At 41.1% G+C, this 18,376-nt stretch overlaps 1 protein-coding gene across 2 annotated transcripts in view; it reads right to left on the bottom strand.

The window, feature by feature from the left end:
• Positions 1–15,906, bottom strand: part of LYN (LYN proto-oncogene, Src family tyrosine kinase) — an 82,794-nt gene extending 66,888 nt beyond the window's left edge. For both annotated transcript variants that reach the window (XM_021688587.1, XM_044914632.1), the window contains exon 1: positions 15,812–15,906. The gene's annotated coding sequence lies outside the window, so the exon portion shown is untranslated. The remainder of the gene's footprint in view (positions 1–15,811) is intronic.
• Positions 15,907–18,376: the final 2,470 nt, after the last annotated feature.

The following is an 18,376-nucleotide window of genomic DNA, read 5'->3' as shown; positions in this document are numbered from 1 at the left end:
CCCCCTTCCCTTCCCACTTTTGGGCGGGCACCTTGCATGCTACACCAACTCTACTGTATACTTTGGTATTGCAGGATGATCTGAATGTGAATGTACACATTACTCGGTAATTAAAGAGCAGGGAGGGAAGCTGTGAAGTGAGAGGGGTTCCTGAGTTTGCATATTACATGTTTTGGGTAATATTTTGTTTGTCATAGATTTCCTAAGGTTGAAAGGTATTACATCCTACTGGATGCCACTTCCCCCTATGAAAGCTGAATCCATGTTTTAACAATTCCACACAATCCTAGATCTTAAAATCTAAAAATGAAGTTACTAGAATTTAACCTCCCAGAACCTCAATTTCTAGGCTTTACAAAATGCTACAAAGAAACTGTGTTGGTATCATGTTTTGTTTTTCTTATGACTTGTAAATTTTCTCTCTTTATTCCAGCAGCCACCAAAAAGCAGCTAAAAACTTTTTTTTGGCATTGAACTTCACCACCACTTCCCAAACTGACTGCTTCAATTTGCATTGAGTTTTCCCAGCAACAAGCCAATTACTCATCCAAAGACTCATCGGGAGCTGTGAAATCTTTCTCCTGTTAGCTACCTTTTGCCTGACCCTGCATTATCAAGCGGTCATTCTGGAGTTACTAGAAATATCTATGCTGGTAGGGAAAAAAAAGAGAAGAATGTGTAATTACCTACTTTGTGCCTGGCACTGCCCACATGAGGAAAGAAAAGCCCTGATGTAAACCTGCGCCAGGTTATCAAAGGTCTTAGATAAAAGTGGAACTTGGTCCACCTGCTTCAAAGCTGCACTTTTTTTTTTTTTAAAGATTTTTATTTATTTATTTGTCAGAGAGAGAGCACAAGCAGGGGGAGCAGCAGGCAGAGGGAGAAGCAGACTCCCCGCTGAGCAAGGAGCCCGATGGGGGGCTCGATCCGAAGACCCTGGAATCATGACCTGAGCCGAAGGCAGACGCTTAATTTACTGAGCCACCCAAGCGTCCCCCAAGCTGCACTTCTTTACCCACCCAAAGCTTTGCGGCCTCTCTGTGGAGTGAGTTTTATCTCTCTGAATTAGCGAGCTTAGAAAAAGAGAAAGAAGTCCCAAGGACTTAGAGATGGGTGGTAACAATCCCAAACGAAGGTGATCTTGAGCTTCCAAAGTAGGCTGGGTTTGGTTCAAGGGTCGTTCAGAGGAATGTATCCCTAAAACTGTGTCCGTGCCTCGTGCTTGCATTCCAGGACCAGTTCGTTAACTTAAGAGTCTTGCTTTGCCTGCCCAAATAGAAGACTTTTTGACACCCTTTGACTGTTTTCCTTCTTACTTTACTTTCAAGAATGAGACTTCAGAGATGTTTTCAGAGAAGCAAAGTCTACATATGGAAGAGTTGCAATGTTTTCTTCATACAACCTATCAGAGAGACAAGGGGTCAGAGAAGCCTTAGAAGTAGCCTCAGGACAGCAGAGGAGGAGAAAGCTCCAGAACTAAACTCCACAATCAACTCCATCCAGTTCCTATCTTAAGTAGCTTTCTTTTCTTTTGCCCATTTCTTTTTGAAAAATACAGAATTGAAAAAAGGTATAGCCAGACTCTCTTTACTTAGATAACTTAAGATTTCTCTCCTTTGTATGTCATGGTAATAATTTTCAAATGTTCTCAGTACTTTTCTTCTGTGAAATCTCCCAGAAAACCATTGTTGACACAGTTAGTAAGCTGGTAACCTAGGTCTGCCTGGGTCCAGACCCTGGCTTTGACCAGTCTCTAATATGAGATCCCTAAGGTTTAAATACCATATGTAGCAGGAACAGTGTCTTGGGGCAATTAAGTCCATGTCATTTTGGTATCTGGTAATCCCAGCTCCTGGTGTTCCTCTGGGTTCCTTATTGAGAGGAAATCCTTGACAACTCAGATCCTAGGGCTGCTCTATGGTGTGGGTATCATCTCCAGTCTGAGAGGAATATTGGGTTCCCCCTAGAAGGGAAGGATGTATACTTTACAAGAAGCACTTCTTGAGTTATAAAACTGTGACAAAGAGGAGCCTGAAGGAGCATTAGAAAGAGTACGAATGGGATAGAAGGTGTGTCCAAGGTGGCCACCCCCCAACCATTTTTACTAGGAAGGGCCAATTGGAAAAGGGCGGGGGGGTGGAAAGTGACTTGAAGATCTAGCAGTTTTAGGTCCACATACCTAGACCAAGCCTGGAGGAAGCTGTAGATCTGAAAGAGTTGCTGCCTCTCCCTTTGCTTCCCACCTCACACAGGGTAAAGCACACAGGGCGACCGTCTAGAGGGTTCCCTCACTCAGCCTGCTGAAGGTATAAGGGGCTCTGGAACTTTCGGAGTGTCCCAATGTGATGCATTCGCTCTGGGGGCGCTGTTAGGGTAACAGTCGCAACAATCAGCAGTGCCCAGTCATATGTCAGCAGACATATAAAGAACATGGAGAGAATCTGTGGCTTTTTTTCTCCCCAAACAGCACAACAGAAACCCTTTATCTACTTAGGTACCATCTTCGAAGGGAGCTGGAGAAGAAACGTGGACAAAGATCCTAGGTTAAAGAAGCGGCGGCATGACGGTAAAAAGATTAAACTGGATCAAACCCTGTTGGGCAAACTTAAGGCTGTTTTCCCACCTGCCGCTATTCAGAGGGATGAAGAGAAATAGTTAAAGAATGTGAAGGCTTTTTTTCCCTTTGTTTTTGCACAGCAGAATTGCAGCGTGTACATTTTGCAAGCACGCTACACAGGAGACACAGGATTCTGGAATTAGAGAGTGGTGATGGTGTTACAACCTTGTGAATATACTAAAACCCACCGAATCGTACACTTTGAAAGGGTGAATTTGTGGCATGTATCAGTAAAAAAATTAATTAAAAAACATGCTTCCCCCACCCACCAAGAGAGATGTAGTGCAGTATGGCTGGCTTCCTCCTCATCACATTTTCTTTATGTTTTTGTGATCTGATCTGATCGGATGAATCCGATACATTTTAATTTACCTTATGCTTGCCAATATCTTTACCTGATTTGAAAGCATTTTTTTTTATTATTATATGCTGTAGGACATATGCATAGCAGCAGGAAGACCCAGGTATTATGTAGTTAGCTATAACAGGAATGTGTAGCATAACTAATGTTAAGCCAATACTGAGATATTCTGAAATAATGATGCATAAAAAGAGCAAATTGACTGCATTTATCAGCACCCTAATAAGCCAGTATAGTTTTAGTCACAGTATTTGTTACAGTGAGTCTGAAAAAGACCATTAAAGAGGTAGGTGAGGGTTCAAATACCTTAGAGCAGAGAAGTTGAAGGGTAATTTGACTCCTGCCTGGAAGAAGGCAGTGGATAATGACATGTGCAGCAAATTAGGAATTGGGAAGCAGGGCGGCTAGGTCCAGTAATTACGGACAAAACCACTTTCTTCTCTCCGCTCCAATTTCCTCACCATAAAATGAAATGGCTGGGCTTGGCAGAGGGAGTAAATGAAACTATTTTTAACTTGACAATACATATATTAAAGTCCTTTAAAATGTGTGCACTTCTTAACATTCCACTTGTAGCAATACACTGTTTCCACGAAAATAACTGGTCAGTTACACAACGCTCTGTAGAAAAGGATATTTAGTGTGGGACTGTTTGTTGTGGGACAGCTTAAGTTTACAACTGTGTATTGGTTTTACTGTGAAGTGGTTTTAATAGCTTAAGGGTATAACAATTCTTATCAAATGTAATTGTTTTAAAAGCTTTTGAAAATTTCTATGATGCCTTTTAAGAAATGTTCTCTTTTTTAGGGGGAGGGAGGGGCAGGAGGAGAGGGAAAGAGAATGTTCAGTAGGTTCCACGCCCAGCGCAGAGCCTGACTCGGGGCTCAATCTCATGACCCTGAGATCATGACCTGAGCCAAAATCCAAGAGTTGGATGCTTAACCAACTGAGCCACGCAGGCACCCCAAAATGTTCTTCTTAAAAACAGGATTGTTGAATCTTCTTAGGATTATATTAACATTAGCTGAGAGTAATAAGCAGCTTAGTTATTAACAACAATAAGATAACTGGAGAAATTGGATCATTTACTGGATATGTGATAAGGAGTTATCAACACTTTTATGTTTAATAATAATGGTATTAAATTTATATTTAATGGGGCGCCTGGGTGGCTCAGTCGTTAGGCGTCTGCCTTCGGCTCAGGTCGTGATCCCAGGGTCCTGGGATCGAGCCCCGCATCGGGCTCCCTGCTCGGCGGGAAGCCTGCTTCTCCCTCTGCCACTCCCCCTGCTTGTGTTCCCTCTCTCGCTGTGTCTCTCTCTTCAAATAAATAGATAAAAATCTTTAAAAAAAAAAAATTTATATTTAAAACATGAGTCTTTACCTTTCAGAGATTAAAATATTTATAGATATAATTTTTAAAATTGTAACAAGTAGCTTAAGTGTACTCTGAGATATGGTTGTTTCTGTAGTTTCCTAGTTCATTCCTTACTTTATTCACCCTTACATTTTTAGGATTTTAAACTAATTTCTAAAAATTCATCAACCCTGGTCACACGTTTTTGTTACATCTGAGGGGCAAATCTCCTGCTTCCTTCTAGAAATTCCTCTACACATCCTCACTTCCCTTCCACATCTCAGGATGGTTTTATCCCTCTGTGTCAAATGGTTTTGCAAACAGTTGCTGGGTCAACACATCCTAATTTCTCCTTAGAAGCTAAAGCGTTAGCATGTCTGATGTCTTGGGAATGTTTTGGTCACTTGTAATTTCTTTCTAATGCTTCTAAATTTAAACTTAAGCTTAAATTAAAATTTTATTATTTTAAGTACAGAAACAACAAGGTTGATATGCCTTTTGAAAACTAGCAAGAGAAACAGTAAAAAAAAAATGAATATACTTTAAAAAAATAGGCATAATATTCAAGTCCTCTGGTAAATTGGAAAATTTGATAAATATATCAGATTGGCCTTTAGGCAACTGAGTTTTGGAAAGTTGACCTAGAAGATGATACATCAACATAAAAGAATACTATGTAGTTATTAAAATAGTGTGTGTGTGTGTGTGTGTGTGTGTGTGTAGCCAGAGGGAGGGAGAGAGACATAAAAAGATATTCACACTACAGTGGCACCTGGGTGGTGCAGTTGGTTAAATGTCTGACTCTTGGTTCTGGCTCAGGTCGTGATCTCAGGGTCCTGAGATCCAGCCTAGCCACGGATTCTGAGTTCAGCTTGGAGTCTGCTTAAGACTCTCTCTCCCTCTTCCTCTCCCCCCATTCCCCTCTGTACACGCTCTTTCTCTCTCTCTCAAATAAATAAATAAATCTTTAAAAAAAAAAAGATACTCAGAGTACATACAGCATGATAGCATTTTGTTGGGGGAAAACAAGTAGAAAAAGGTCTAGGAAGAAATATCCTAAAATATCAGAATGTTCCCAATGATGGGATTGCAAGGATTTTTGGTTTTGCCTTGCCAAGTTTTAAATTTTCCATATATATGTAAAATATTTTCCTAATATATATACATATATATGAGTTTGAAGGACCTTAGGTCATGTATTCAGTTACCCTTATTCTAAAATTTTTAAAGCTGTTTCTATTTTGTATAAATTATATATATATATACACACACACACACACAATGTATTTTTATTATACATATATATGTATTTTTATTTTTGTATTTTTCTTATACATATATAACATGTAATATACGTACATATATATAAACTTGTACAAAAATGGAAAACATTTTTTACAAGTTTAAAACAAAATACACCTAGGTCAGTGGAACAGAATAAAGAACTGAGAAATAAACCCATGCTTATATGGCCAATTTATCTATGACAAAGAAGGCAAGAATATACAATGACGAAAATACAGTCTCTTCAACAAATGCTTTTGGGAAAACTGGACAGCTACATGCAGAAGAATGAAACTGGACCCTTTCTGACACTATGCACAAAAATAAACTCAAAATGAATTAAAGACCTAAATGTAAGACTTGAAACCTTACAAAACTTCTAAGAGAAAACATAGGCAGTAAACTCTTGGCCATCAGCATTAACAATATCTTTCTGTCTTCCCAGGGAAGTGTAACAAAAGCAAAATAAACAATTGGGACTACATAAAATTAAAAAGTTTTTGCACAGTGAAAGAAATCATCAACAAAATGAAAAGGCAACCTACTATATGAGAGAAGTATTTGCAAATGATACATCCAATGAGGGGTTAATAACCAAAATACATAAAGAACTCCTACAACTCAACACCAAGAAAAGAAACAATCTGATTAAAAAATGGGCAGGGGATCTGAATAGACATTTTTCCAAAGAACACATCCAGATCGCCAACAGACATGAAAAGATGCTCAATATTACTCATCATATCAGGGAAATGCAAATCAAAACCCCAATGAGATATCACCTTACACCAGTCAGAATGGCTAAAATAAAAAAGACAAGAAATAACAAGTATTGGTGAGGATGGTGAGAAAAAGGAATCCTTGTGCACTGTTGGTGGAATGTAAATTTTGCAGCCACTGTGGAAAGCAGTATGGAAATTCCTCAAAAAATTAAAAATAGAAATACCATATGATCCAGCAATTCCCCTTCTGGATATTTACCCAAAGAAAATGAAAACACTGGGGCGCCTGGGTGGCTCAGATAGTTAAGCGTCTGCCTTCAGCTCAGGTCATGATCCCAGGGTCCTGGGATCGAGCCCCACATCAGGCTCCTGGCTCAGCGAGGAGCCTGCTTCTCCCTCTCCCTCTCCTCTCTCCATGTTCATGCTTTCTCTCTCTCTCTCTGTCTCTCTGTGTCTCAAATGAATAAATAAAATCTTAAAAAAAAAAAAAAAAGAAAATGAAAACACTAATTCAAAAAGATACCTGCACCCCTCTGTTTACTGCTTCATTATTTACAATAGCCAAGATATGAAATGTCCATCAGCAGATGAATGGATAAAGAAGTGGTGTGTACACACACACACACACACACACACACACACACACACACACAGAGAGGAATATTACTCAGCCATAAAAAAGAATGAGATCTTGCTATTCACAACAGCATAGATGGACCTAGAGGGTATTATGCTAACTGAAATAAGTCAGACAGAAAGACAAATACCATATGACTTCACTTACATCTGGAATCTAAAAAATAAAACAAATGAATGAATAAACAGATACATACTCATAAATACAGAAAACTGATGGTTACCAGAGGAGAGGGGGGTGGGGGATAGGCAAAACAGGTGAAGAAGATTAAAAGGTACTAAATTCCAATTATAAAGTGAGTAAGTCACAGGGATGAAAAGTACAGCAGAGGAAATAAACGAACAAACAAGAGAATCTGAACCCATGGCCTAAAACCTTTCAAACTCTGATAATCTGTGGGATTAAAGAATTTGGAGAGGTTGCAGCTGGAGTCATAGTCTTTGCCAAGAATTTAAACAGAAATAAATTGTCAATCATGAAGATTTTTTACTAGATATAAGGAAAACTGCTCAACATCCAGGAAATGCACCTAAGTGGGCTCTGAAGAGACAGCAAGGGCTCTGTCAGGCGTCTCAAGAGGTGACAGCCACTCAGGCCCCCACGTGAACAGAAGAAGCAATGTCCCCTTCTCTTTGACTCCTAGCAAAGTTGGGATGTCTCAGGGAAGGGAGTTGGAGGTGGAAGAAAGAGGCCATGCAAAGGTCCTGTGACTGGAATGAGGTGAGGGGCAGAAAAGGAGCTGGTATGGCTGGAGGGAAGCAAGCAAGGGGATGAGTGGTTAAGAGGGAAGGCCTAGGTCCTGACCCTCTTATGACCAGTGTGCGGCTGATGACAGACACGCCAGAGATGGGTGACATTCGCCTGGATCGATGTGCAGTAAGAAGCCTCACTTACACAGCTGATCCCAATTTGCATAACTCTTAGTTGAGCAATTTCACACAGAGGAAGACAACAGGGGATTGCTGAAACAATGGGGTTTTTTGGTTTTGTTTCTCTTAACAATAAAAGGGAACACACTGAAAACAAGATGAGCTCATGGAAACTTATGTATCATAGAAACTTATGTATCAAATGCATCATTTAAAGGACCAGAAGAGGAAATGAAAAGCAGATTCTGAATTATGCATGTACAACCAACTAAGAAGTATTATAAACATCGACTTTGTGTCTAGAGTCAGATTTTTGTGATCAAGAATTCAGTCACATGTATTCAGAAATATATAAAATTACGTATTTATATTCCACTTTAAGAGTTAGGGCAGCTTCACATAAGTGCAGGCAACATAATGCAGACTACTATGAAATCAGAAAAAAAGTGAAACTAAGCCCAAGACATCTAAAGGAAGCTGAATGTTACAGCACACCGTAAGTTTTGGTACAATTGTTGGACATAGGCTATAAATCTACAAAAAGGTAGGTCTTCTAGAGGTTAAAGCCAAGAGGAAAACATGACACGATATAAATAAATCAGCTGCTCTACAACAGAATTTCTCAACCTCAGCATTACTGACATTTCGAACCCCCAAAATTATTTGTTGTGGGGGCTGTCCTGTGCATTGTAGGGTAGTTCACGGTATCCTTGGCCTCTACTCAAGAAGCTAGTAACGCCCTTCTCCCCTGCCTCCTCACAAGTGGTGATAACCAAAAATGTCTCCAGACATGGCCAAATGTCCCCCGATGAAAGTTGCCTGGGCAGGAAATCAGAGGTTTTAATGACTGGCAATGACCTTAAGTATATTTTCTGTTACAGACTGGGATAGAGCAAAATGCTTTGTTGGTCAACAGTGCAAGACAGGTTTAATAGCCCATTATAAAACTTCAGGGGCATCACCAGAAATCTTGTACAGTTGATGTCTGTCACTCCGCCTATACACACAGACACAGAAACAGACTCACGAAGACATACACACAGATCTGGAGTTTGTTGGAACTGACCCAGAAACTTTATGAGAAAATCATCGGCCTGACTCTATATTTCAATATAAACTAGTCTCATGAGATAAAGCTAGAAGAAACAGTAAGAATGATCTAGGCTACCTACCCCCTTCTTATGAAAATGTATTTTATTTTCACTGAAATTAACACAAAAATTCATTTAAAAGTTTATTGTGAACAGAATAGAGAGCCCAGAAATAGACCTACAGAAATATGGTCAACTGACCTTTGACAGAGGAGCATATACAATTCAATGGAGAAATGATAGTCTTTTCAACAAATGATGTTGAACAACTGAACGTCCGTGTGAAAAAGAAATTAACGTAGACCCAGATCTTACATCTTTTACAAAAATTAGCTCAAAATGAACTAACAGAACTAAATGTAAAATGCAAAAGCATCAGACTCCTAGAAGATAACACGGGAGAAAATCTAGATGACCCTGGGTTTGGTGATGACTTTTAGATACAACACCAAAAGCATAATCCATGAAAAAAAATTGGTAAGTTGGATTTTGTTAAAATTTAAAACTTCTGTTCTGTGAAAGACACTGAAGAAAATAAAAAGACAAACTAAAGACTGGGAGAAAATCGTTGCAAAACACAAATAAAGAACTGGTAGGCAAAAGATACAAAAACTCCTAAAAATCATTAACAAGTAAACAAAGAATCCAAGTTAAAAACGTGCTGAAGATCTGAATAGACAGCACTGAAGCAGATATACAGATGGTCAATAAGCATCTGAAAAGATGCTAAACACCGCATGTCATGAAGGAATTGCAAATTGAAACAGTAGTGCTATGTACCACCACACACCTATTCAAACGGCAAAATCCAAAACACTGACAACACCAGATGCTGTTGAAGATGTGGAGTGAAAGGAGCTCTCATTCACTGCTGGGGGAATGTAAGATGATGGTACAACCATTTACAAAACTAAACTTTCTCTTAACGTATGATTCAGTAATTGTACCTCTTCGGAATTGAAAACTTAAGTTTACGTAAGAACCTGCGCACAGATGTTTATAACAACTTTATTCGTAACTGCCAAAACTTGCAAGCAACCAAGAAGTACTTCACTAGGGGAATGGATAAAGAAATGATGGTACGTCCATGCAGAAAATCTTCTTCATAAATTAAAAGAAATGGGCCATCAAACCACAAAAAGACATGGAGAAAAGGTAAACACATAATGCTGAATGAAAGAAGCCAATCTGAAAAGGCTACATACTGCACGATTGCAACTATATGACATTCTGTTAAAGGCAAAACAGCACCGTTTACTGGAAATGGTAAGAAGATCATTGCTTGCCAGGAGTTTAGGGGGAGGAAGGGGTAAATAGGTGGAGCACAGGGGATTTTTAGGGCAGTGAACTATTCCATACAATGCTGTAATGATGAATACATGTCATTATATATTGGTCAAAACCCACAGAATGTACAACACAAAGCGTGAACCCCAAAAAAACTGGACTTTCACTGATGATGATGTACCAATATTGGCTCATCAGATGTAACAAATGTACCACATGAATGCAATATGTTCATGATTTGGGGAAGCTGGGGGGTGGTGAGTGCTAGCTATATGGGAAACTCTCTGTACTTTCCAGTCAATAAACCACTCTGTAAGCCTAAAACTGCTTGAAAAAGGTAATTCTATTAATTTGTTAAGTTTATTGTGACAGAATGGGTACCATGCACTTTTGAGTCAGTATTTCAGAAAACAGATCCTCAATTTTGAAAAGATGATTGCCTTAAAATATTTCTGTTGAGAAAATTTGCACACATCCATATACTATGCTCCTTCCTAACACCCCAAATTTTTCAATTATCAAGGGCAGGCTGTTACCTGCCTTAATAATTATGGTGTAAAATACAATAGAATTTCATTAAATCTTCTCAGCTGAATTCCTAAACTTCTACAACATTAGCTTGGGAAAATAACTGGCAAAAGATGGGAGTCCCAGTAATGTTTAATAATAAAGCCGTGAATCCTAACAATATGCCTTTGGCCATTTATGATGAATGAAAGGTGAAACTGAGTTAGGCCTATAAAAATGGCAAGGCAAAGTACATCTGATAATGTGGCCCTGAGTTTACCCACATACATTTGCACAGTGAACAGGATTTTATCAGCAATTAGTAAACCTGAAGAACCACCACTGTCAACTGATAGTTCAGTAAAGCCAAACAAGTAAAAACAGGCTGGGTAGCAGGTACATAAATGATGTGGTCCATTTAAGGGGCTATTACAGAGCCACTAAAATTGAGGACAATAAAGTGGTTGGATCTAGTGAGTAAAACTGGATGGGGGGGGCATCAGGAAAGTGGGGTAGGAGTCTGCTGTTTTATGTTAAAGCTTTTTAGCTGTTTTGGTTTTCAAATTATGTGCAAGTATCACCTTGATGGTGATGAAGAATTTTTTTAAGGATGGCTAAAAGAACTATGTACCTAAATTAAAAAAAAAAATGTTTATAATGTAACTTTTTAAAAAAGCAAGATCAGTGTTATGTACATTATGATTACATACGTAGAAGAAAGTTTGGAAAGAATATTAAAATCAAAATAAAAACACTTTCATGCTTCTATGACTGGTCAGTATTTATTCTTCTCTTTCTCCATTAACAAAATGTACACAAAAAGCTACAGTGTTGGGGTGCCTAAGCAGCGGTCAGTTAAGTATCCGACTCCTGATTTCTGCTCAGGCCGTGATCTCAGGGTTGTGGGTTTGAGCCCCTCATCAGGCTCCGTGCTCAGTGGGGAGTCTCCTTAGGATTCTCTCTCTCCCTCTCCCTCTGCCCCTCTCCCACGCCCCCCCCCCATGTGCACTCTCTCTCTCTAAAATAAATAAACACCTTTTTTAAAACAGCTACAGTGGGGATGCCTGGGTGACTCAGTAGGTTAAGCATCTACCTTCGGCTCAGGTCATAACCCCAGGGTCCTGGGATCGAGTCCCACAACGGGTTCCTTGCTCAGCAGGGATCCTGCTTCTCCCTCTCCCTCTGCTGCTCCCCTAGCTTGTGCACATGCTCTCTCTCTTGTGCTCTATCTCTCTGACAAATAAAATCTTTAAAAGAAAAAAGCTACAGTGTTTTACTTTTATAAAAATATGGCTGTCATAGTTACCTCCACCCAGAGTGACCTCTGGGACTTTCTCATTATCTGGGAGATAAGCAAAACTCATATGATGTTCCGTCCTGCTGCAATGCCTTGATATCAGCCTGCCTCAGTCTCCTCAGACAGGAATGGACTGGTAATGGCACTCATCCCCATGGGGTTGTGGTGGACTCTCAATGTTTTCAAGAGAGCTGAAGGCATGGGAAGCCTATCTTCCCTATGGCCTGGCACCCATGTGAGCTTGTGGTCAATAAAGTATGATGGTTAAAAGCCAGGCAATGATTCTAACCCAGAAGACCAGCGGTCACAGGGCCACGATTTTATTCACAAAAGATGTGAGGAAGAAGAACTGGAAACAATTCCTTGGACTAAGCTTGAAGACAAAGCAGTGACTTATCAAGTGTGGTGTACGATATCAAGAGTGGACTGGTGAGAGTCACTTTAAACTCACGCCAAGAGTCTACAAATGAAAAAGAGGAGATAAGGCCATGGCTGGGTCTAAAGTTACTTTCTTAATTAAAATGGGTATGGCCAAGAAGTGTCATAAGGGTAAGGAAAAGAAAAAGAGACGGTAGAGAACAGGCCTGTACCATAGTTCCCAAACTGTGTGCCAAGGTACCCAGGGTGCCATGGCAAACTCAAGGGGTGCCTGGGGATATTTCAAATTTTCAAGTGAAACATAATGACATCTGTTGGACACCATGAGAACTAAGAGCTCAAAGTAGCTCAGTTTCAACATTAGATCGTACTGTATTCCTTTCAACAACTTCGTATTTGTGTGACATAGGGTTTTCTGTGGTTGCTGTGATAAAAAGGAAGTATCACATGGAACAGAAAGTAAGGGTGGTGGTGTCCAAATACATTTCCAAAAGCTGAGAGGCTGCACGACACAGGTATACATTTCTTAAATGGACACATATTTGTGTCCATTTAAGAAGAACATAAAAATAATATTTTTGCTTTCAGTGTGTGTGTACTATTTTTTCAAATAGTACTAAGTTGTTATAATAAATACATGTTACGTTGTTTAGACCTAACAAGCTAACCAATGGAACTCTTCTGCTCTAGGATGGTGACGTAAAAGTCACTGACACGCTCAGGGTCCGTAATCTTTAAAACGGGAGCAGCAGCAGATAGCAGGTTAGGACAGAGCAGGTGGGTGCAGTCAGGCTGAGAGGCGAGGCAGAAAGGCAGCCGAGGGTGAGGCCACTGGCCAGGCGCACCCGGGGGGGAGAGGCAAGGTGTTCTGGCACCGGGAACCCACCACCTTTAACTTCATCTTGCCCACCCCGTTGTAAGGAGAAACCGCTGGTTCTCACTATGAATACACTAGAGGATGCCCCCAATTAATTCCAGAAATCTTCAAATCATGGAAACAGCATGACAGATACTCTGCTGAAATTCCATTTTTCTTAATGACATCTCCTTTTTCTCCGCATCCTACTCACCCAGGCTCAGAACCTCTGTCATCTTTGTGACTCCATGTCACACTTTATGTAGTAGAAACAACTCCTCACCAAGCCCTGTCCCTTTTCCAATATAATTGTGCTTGATTTCGAAGCTTAGGAAAAGGCGTGGACCAGAAAAATCGTGTATTCCGGTGGTTTTTCCTACATGAGTCTTCTTTCTCTATGAAACCCTACATGATGTTAATTACTAACATCATAGCATTTTAGGGAAAACTCCTCTTGATTGTTGCAGTTGCCTCCTAGCTAGTCCCTACGGCAGCATCCATCCTTCCCCTACTCTTTGCTCATCTTTGCGAACTACATTATCTTCATGTCACTCTATATTCAACGTTCTTCAGACCACCTTCGATCTTTTCACTGATTCAATGAGTTAATACATATACGCAGGGCTCAGTTTTACAATGGCGATGTCCTCTCATTCATCCCCACCCTGCCCACTTCCCTATTTCCATTTCTCTATAGCATTATTACAGGAATTCAGATTAGAAGACCTATTTTATCATCTGTCTGTCTCTCCTCTCAGGAGAGCAGGGATTTTTGTTAGTTCCGGACACGGTTGTACTGCCAGAGCAGAGAACAGTGCTGGGCACTTGGACGTGTTCTTTTTTTTTTTTTTTTTAAAGATTTTATTTATTTATTTGAGAGAGAGAGAGAATGAGAGAGAGCACATGAGAGGGGGGAGGGTGAGAGGGAGAAGCAGACCCCCTGCCGAGCAGGGAGCCCGATGCGGGACTGGATCCCGGGACTCCAGGATCATGACCTGAGCCAAAGGCAGTCGCTTAACCAACTGAGCCACCCAGGCGCCCGGACGTGTTCTATAAATGTTCATTTGTTGAATAGAGCGCCCCGTAGTACCAACGCTCAACAAATGTTAGATATGTGTTTATAGTTATTAGTGTTACACCATCACCTCTAATACTGCCATCAGCCTCACTGCCATTGCCAATAAGATAAAAGCTCCAATATTTAATTTGCCACTCAGCCCCTCACAGCCTGGCAACAGTCTACCTCACCAGCACCTGTGTTACTCCCAACGGAAGACTCCCTGATGGACACAGATATGTATTGACGTGACCGCACGAGCCTGCCTTGATTGGCATCTCGGCTCTTACCCATACAGGCAAATCCTGCGTATCCTCCAACACCTAACTCACACCCAATTTTGCTTGATCCCCTCAGGTTACATTCTTCTCTCCCTCTGTGACCATTCAAAGAATTTGGGCTGAAAATCTCTCCATTATAAAAATAATTTTTCTGAAGTGAGTAGCAAAGGGCTTTGGGATGAGGAAATCTGCATCCAATCTGGTTCCTTTGTTTATTAATAGCCATATAAACATCAGCAAGTTACTCAATTAAACTTCATTTTCACTTTACTCATCCATAAAATGTAAATAATATTCCTCCTTCAAGGGTTGCCACAGGGATTAAACGAAATAGCATCTGTTAAATGCTTCTCCCAAAACAAGTGAACAATGTGTTACTTCCCGTTTTCCCTCCCTGTCCCCTAAAACAAGGAGGGCCAGATTATAGTGACATTATCATACTTAAGTGAAGAAAGGCTCCTGCAACCTTTAACACAAACAAAATTGTTAAATAAAAATTGTTAAGGGGGCGCCTGGGTGGCTCAGTCGTTAAGTGTCTGCCTTTGGCTCAGGTCATGATCCTGGGGTCTTGGGATCAAGCCCCACATCGGGCTCCCTGCTCGGTGGGAAGCCTGCTTCTCCCTCTCCCATTCCCCCTGCTTATGTTCCCTCTCTCGCTATGTCTCTGTCTGTCAAATAAATAAATAAAATCTTTTTTAAAAAGTTGGTAAGGAGTCTTCCTGAGTGTGGATTCCACTCACAGCTAAAGCCACTCCAATTTTCACAGCATCCCAGGTAACTTCTAGTGAACCCCCTCAACTCCACCTCAATTCTCACCTTCCGTTTGCTCTACTAAAATCTAAGTGGCCCAGACTCTAGACCTTTCCCCAACTTGCACGGGGCTCCCCTCAATTAATCTGCTAAATCGCTTTACTGGATTTGCAGCACACACTCAACATATTTGGCAGGAAAATGAGTTCTGTGTTTGTGGATATTTCTTTTTCACTTGGCCTTGGCTTTTCTCAGATTTTGTCACCAAGTGAATTAAAAAATGAAGAATTTGATTTTTCGGCTTCAAGATGTGTTTGATTGAAGGACAGAAGAGGCAGAGGAGCAAAAAGGGGGGCACTCAGCACAGTCACTCAGGTCATTCATTCCCTCAGGAGCACACAGAATTAGAAAGCTGCCCCTCACCAGTTTCTTTGCCTTGAGAACCACGTTCCAAACCTACCTCGCAGCCAAAGTGTTTTCAGTTACTTATCCAAGCTGGCGTGCTCTCTCTCCCCGCCACCCCTTTGCATCTTGGATGCCTCCCCAGCCAGCCTCATGCTGAGCAGGAAAGGGACTCATGACAGGCAGATTAGAGTTTTCAAGCAGCCCCAGGAGGAGGAAGTTACTCGTTCCCACGGGCCTGGGTTTTTCTTTTTGTGGGTGTGTTTTCTCTTTCTGAAACCAGGAAGCTAAATTTGCCTAATGGTTAAACCCAAAAGGATTACAGATTCTTTCTTCAAGAACCCTCAGAGGCCTGTCGTCCATCCCTCTGTGTTAAAAGCAGTCCATTTCCAAATCACCCAGGCAGAGGAGAGGCTTTCTCTACACTCTTCAGTGAAGTCTCTTCTATTCCATTATTTTTATGACAAGCACTATATCAACAGACCATTCATATTTGTTTCCCATTCTCCTTACCAAACACTACACGATATCTCAATTTCCTAAAAAAACAAAATTCAAAATTTCATTTCCCCCCCTACCCCCACCACTTCTTTCTCCTCTATGAACTAAACTACTTTTAGGTTCAGGCTCTCACTCACTTACATTCTTCACATTTCCGTTAATTAGCCCTGAACGCCCAGCATGTTCTGCTTTTCTTGCAATAATTGAGATCCTCTTTCTCGCCTAGCATTTTTACTAAAAATGTGTTCTCCCTTGGCAACGTATACCAACATTCAGCCGTCATTGTGTCAGGGATGTCACTGTTGGCTGTTTTAACCTCCAGACAGGTGGAGGATCCTCACCGAAGCCCCAGCATGGTCCCACACAGGAACGTGGGAGAGAGGCCACTCAGAATCTGCTGTCTCAGCGTGATGGCCACGTTTGTCCAAGAACTGGGCACAGGCTGAGCTCGAATCCCAAGCTACTGGTCCACCTTGGGACGTTATTTAACCCCTCAGTCTCCGTCGACTCACTTGGAAAATGAGGATACTGTCACTGTAGGTAAGGCCACTGTAAGGACTAAGGGAACTAGCACACCCAGAGCACCTAGCAAGCCCTCAGTGGGAGAGGGCTTTTGTCAATTTCACTCATGTGTGGTTATCTACAAATAAATGCCTTGCTATTCCTTAATAATCCTTTCTACATTTCTCATCCTTAATTCTTTTAAGCATATTTTCAGCTGCACTGCTTACGGCAGCACACTCTGTCTTTGTCCTATCAATGCGTAAGGCCACGATTCTTAACTTCTGTGTGCCTTAAAACACAACGTGGGGGCTTTTAAAAATAAGTGCCCAGATCAGTTATGTCAGAATCTCTGGAGGTTAGGCCTGGGCATCAGTATCTGAAAATCTCCAGAAGCAAACAAGTAAATGGAAGATTGGTAGGTGATGGTGTGTACAGTGAAGAAAAGACAAGGTCCCAGGAGAGGGAGGTATGGGATAGTTGGACAGTGAGGCCGGTATGAGCAGACCACGCTCAAGGTGAGGCCAGCCTTGCGGAGTCTCACATCTGGGTCAGAGGCAGAGTGGCCAGGGAGCAGGGCTGAGGCAGCAGCAGGAGATCCACAAGCTGGGCTGTCCGGAGGCCACCCAGGTTCCTTCCCACCGCAGCTCTGCTTGCTCAGCATCTGCTTCAGTTCCGGGCAATTTTGGGCAATGCCTCAGCTTCCTTCCAATAATTCCCCATTTCTGCTTAAGCTAGCCAAAGGAGATCTCCATGGAAACCCAACAAACTTCTACTAAGACAAGAGCTTATTTAGTTTAAATCAGTCTTATTTATGTAATCGTCTTTGACAAACATGGAACTTCAAATCAAGATATTTGGAGGAATTCGTTAACGTCTCGACCACTGAGTATCCCAAATATATTCCTTAACTTTTCCGGGACCTACACCTTCTCGTCACTTGTAAAACACATGGGTCAAACAAAATATCCATCTCTTCCAGCTCAAGTTCTATGCATCCATGCATCTGGGATCATTTTCATTTGTTGAACACATTGTAAGAGAGACACTGGAGGCATAAATATTGTAAGACATGGCCATCACCAAGGAGTTGAGTATGTCTTCATATTAATGGAGGATAATTACCCAGTGTGTGCATATTTAGGAAACTCTTTTCCTTTCCTTCTTTCTTTAGTTCACGTCACCAGCTCATTAGCACCAGCCTCTCCTTTCTCACTCCCGCAACTTCGTAAGTTTGACAAAATGTTATTATTAGTGTATCCAGCATATCAAAACTTCAAAAGAGCAGTTTCAAAACTCTCCCTGACCTCAACCATCACCCCAAATTAAACTTTTATTTTTAAATTTCCTCTGCTAATTTTTAAGACTTCTCTCTGATATCACACACACACACACACACACGCCTGCACACACTCATGTATGCACACACACCGCCTGAGGCAGCATTTAATCATTCTGCACAGGCTCCAGAGCAGTCACTATTCCCACATTTCTAGGATAGAGCCAGATAGAGGTGGGTCTGTGCTCTTCTCTCGGGGGTGGGGCATTGGGAAATTCAGTACATGATGAGGGATTTATATCTTCCTTAACATCTGGTGCTCAGGAATCATCATCAAAGACA

Source organism: Neomonachus schauinslandi, chromosome 4, assembly GCF_002201575.2.
Source record: "Neomonachus schauinslandi chromosome 4, ASM220157v2, whole genome shotgun sequence".
Taxonomy (NCBI): Eukaryota; Metazoa; Chordata; class Mammalia; order Carnivora; family Phocidae; genus Neomonachus; species Neomonachus schauinslandi.
This window is presented reverse-complemented; position numbering and strand designations above follow the sequence as displayed.